General features: G+C 48.0%; 1 pseudogene; it reads right to left on the bottom strand.

Annotated features, from left to right (window-relative positions):
• The window catches only part of LOC111980852 (ankyrin-2-like), a 371288-nt pseudogene that overhangs the window by 184254 nt on the left and 184534 nt on the right, over positions 1–2500 (bottom strand).

Raw genomic sequence — 2500 nt, 5'->3', positions numbered from 1 at the left:
TGAGTCATTCTCCTGTGGTCGATATGCTGTATAGAAGTCAAGCCTGTGTAGGTAAGAATCCCACCTAGGGGTAGATGTGTGTAGGTAACAGCCCCACCTAGGGGTGATGTGTGTATTGGGAAAGTGCTTCTGTTGTGGTTGGTGTGAAGTTTTAATTCTCTACACTGTGACTGGTGGTGTTAAATGCCAGCAGAGACAGAATTGAAGCACGTTAGTGTGAAAAATGTGTGTGCGCGCGTGTGTGTTTATGGTGTGTGTGTCCTTAGCAGTGGAGGCTGCTGAGGGAGGACGACTCATAATAATGTCTGGGACGGAGTGGATGGAACGGCATCCACCACGTAGCAACCACGGTGTTTGTTGTTGATACCATTCCACCTACTCCACTCCAGCCATTACACGAGCCCGTCCTCCACAATTAAGGTGCCACCGACCTCCTGTGGTCCTAGGGATGTGAAGGTGATAGTAGTAGTTGAACTCTGAGGAGAATGGGGATGCATGATGTCATCATGACCCTCAGGGGGAAGACTGGGGCACTGATGAATCCTCCATCCATCTCTCTCCCTGTATTTCTCTATCTAAAGGCTTTGTTTGCAGAGGTTTAATGGTAGACTGTGAAATAGGAGTTTGTAGAGCCTGGCTGCACGCACGCACACGCACGCTCGCACGCACACACACACACACACACACACACACACACACACACACACACACACACACACGCGCACGCACACGCACACGCAACACACACACACACACACCTTCTCTCGTTCAGAGCTATCATGAATCTGTATTATGGTTCATCCAGGAGGTGCGTGTTTCTGTGTTCTCATTCAGGCCTGTGAAGGCTCAGGTTGGCCTAATGAAACCCGTGGACGGCCCATCACACACAGAGAAGTGGAATTTACCAGCCCCCCCCTGTTGCTAAGCAATGTGTTACCAAGGCGATGGGGAGGCAGAGAGCAGAACTCCAGACAGGGGTTAAGCCAGCCGTGTGTGTGTGTGCTTCCTTTATGACACAACACCATAGGGGTGTAGGGAGCTTTTTGTTTTATTGAACCCTTATTTTCCAGGTAAGTTGACTGAGAACACGTTCTCATTTACAGCAACGCCCCGAAAGAGAAGGGGCTGTGTCTCTTTTTGCCTCCGCGGTTTTTGCTGTTGACCTCACATTCAGAGTCAAGACACTGACAGTCCCTCTACTTGGTGAGCACTTCCATTGTAACAGAACCACACGTTAGCGGGACATACACTACAGCATAGAGCATGCTCCATCACCAAGTAGAGAGAGAGAGAAGGGGAGGTACAGAAGATGGTGACATTAGAACCTCTCTCTTACTCACACACCCTCAGGTTCACTGTATGCCCTGCCAGTCCTACCATAGACAACAAGTCTACTGTATGTTCTGTACAGAGACATCACAGAGCCAGCAGATAGGAATTATATTAGTGGGCTGTGTTCATTTTGCTTTGTGACCGGGCACAGGATCAATAAAGGCCTGACGGCCAATGGATGTCATGGAACCAGCAACTCTGTTACGCAATATGACTGGTGCCTTTACTTACGGTGTGACAGGGGTCATCCATGTACTAAGGCAATAGGGTAAAGCTTTTAACTCGTATTTCTACTACTACTACCTCTTTCTCTCCCTGCATAATGTTTATTTTGAATGGAGTCGTTTCTCTTGGTTAAGCCTGTAGTGTGGCATACAATTGGGAACCAGGCCAATCCCTCTGAAATGACATCGATCCCTGAGTTTAGGAAGTAAACGAGAGAATGAATATAGCCTACAGCTGGAAGCTGACATAGAGAAAGAAATCCAAACTGTCGCTCTAGATTTATTCACAATATATATACAAAAATGTTCAAATTAGTGGATTCGGCTATTTCAGCCACACCCTATGTGACAGGTGTATAAAATCAAGCACACAGCCATGCAGTCTCCATAGACAAACATTGGGAGTAGAATGGCCTTACTGAAGAGCTCAGTGACTTTCAATGTTGCACCGTCATAGGATGCCACCTTTCCAACAAGTCACGTTGTCAAATGTCAGCCCTGCTAGAGCTGCCCCCAACTGTAAGTGGTGTTATTGGGATTCCATCACCGAGCAGCTGAACACAAGCYKAAGATCACCATGCGCAATGCCAAGCGTYGGCTGGAGTGGTGAAAGCTCACCGCCATTGGACTCTGGAGCAGTGGAAATGCGTTCTCTGGAGTGATGAATCACGCTTCACCATCTGGCAGTCCGATGGACGAATCTGAGTTTGGCGGATGCCAGGAGAATGCGACCTGCCCAAACGCATAGAGCCAACTGTAAAGTTTGGTGGAGGAGGAATAATGKTCTGGGGCTGTTTTTCATGGTTTGTGCTAGGCCCTTTAGTTCCAGTGAAGGGAAATCTTAACGCTACAGCATAAAATGACATTCTAGACGATTCTGTGCTTCCAACTTTGTGGCAACAGTTTGGGGATGGCCCTTTCCTGTTTCAGCATGACAATGCTTC

This window comes from Salvelinus sp. IW2-2015, linkage group LG3 (assembly GCF_002910315.2).
Source record: "Salvelinus sp. IW2-2015 linkage group LG3, ASM291031v2, whole genome shotgun sequence".
NCBI lineage: Eukaryota > Metazoa > Chordata > Actinopteri > Salmoniformes > Salmonidae > Salvelinus > Salvelinus sp. IW2-2015.
This window is presented reverse-complemented; position numbering and strand designations above follow the sequence as displayed.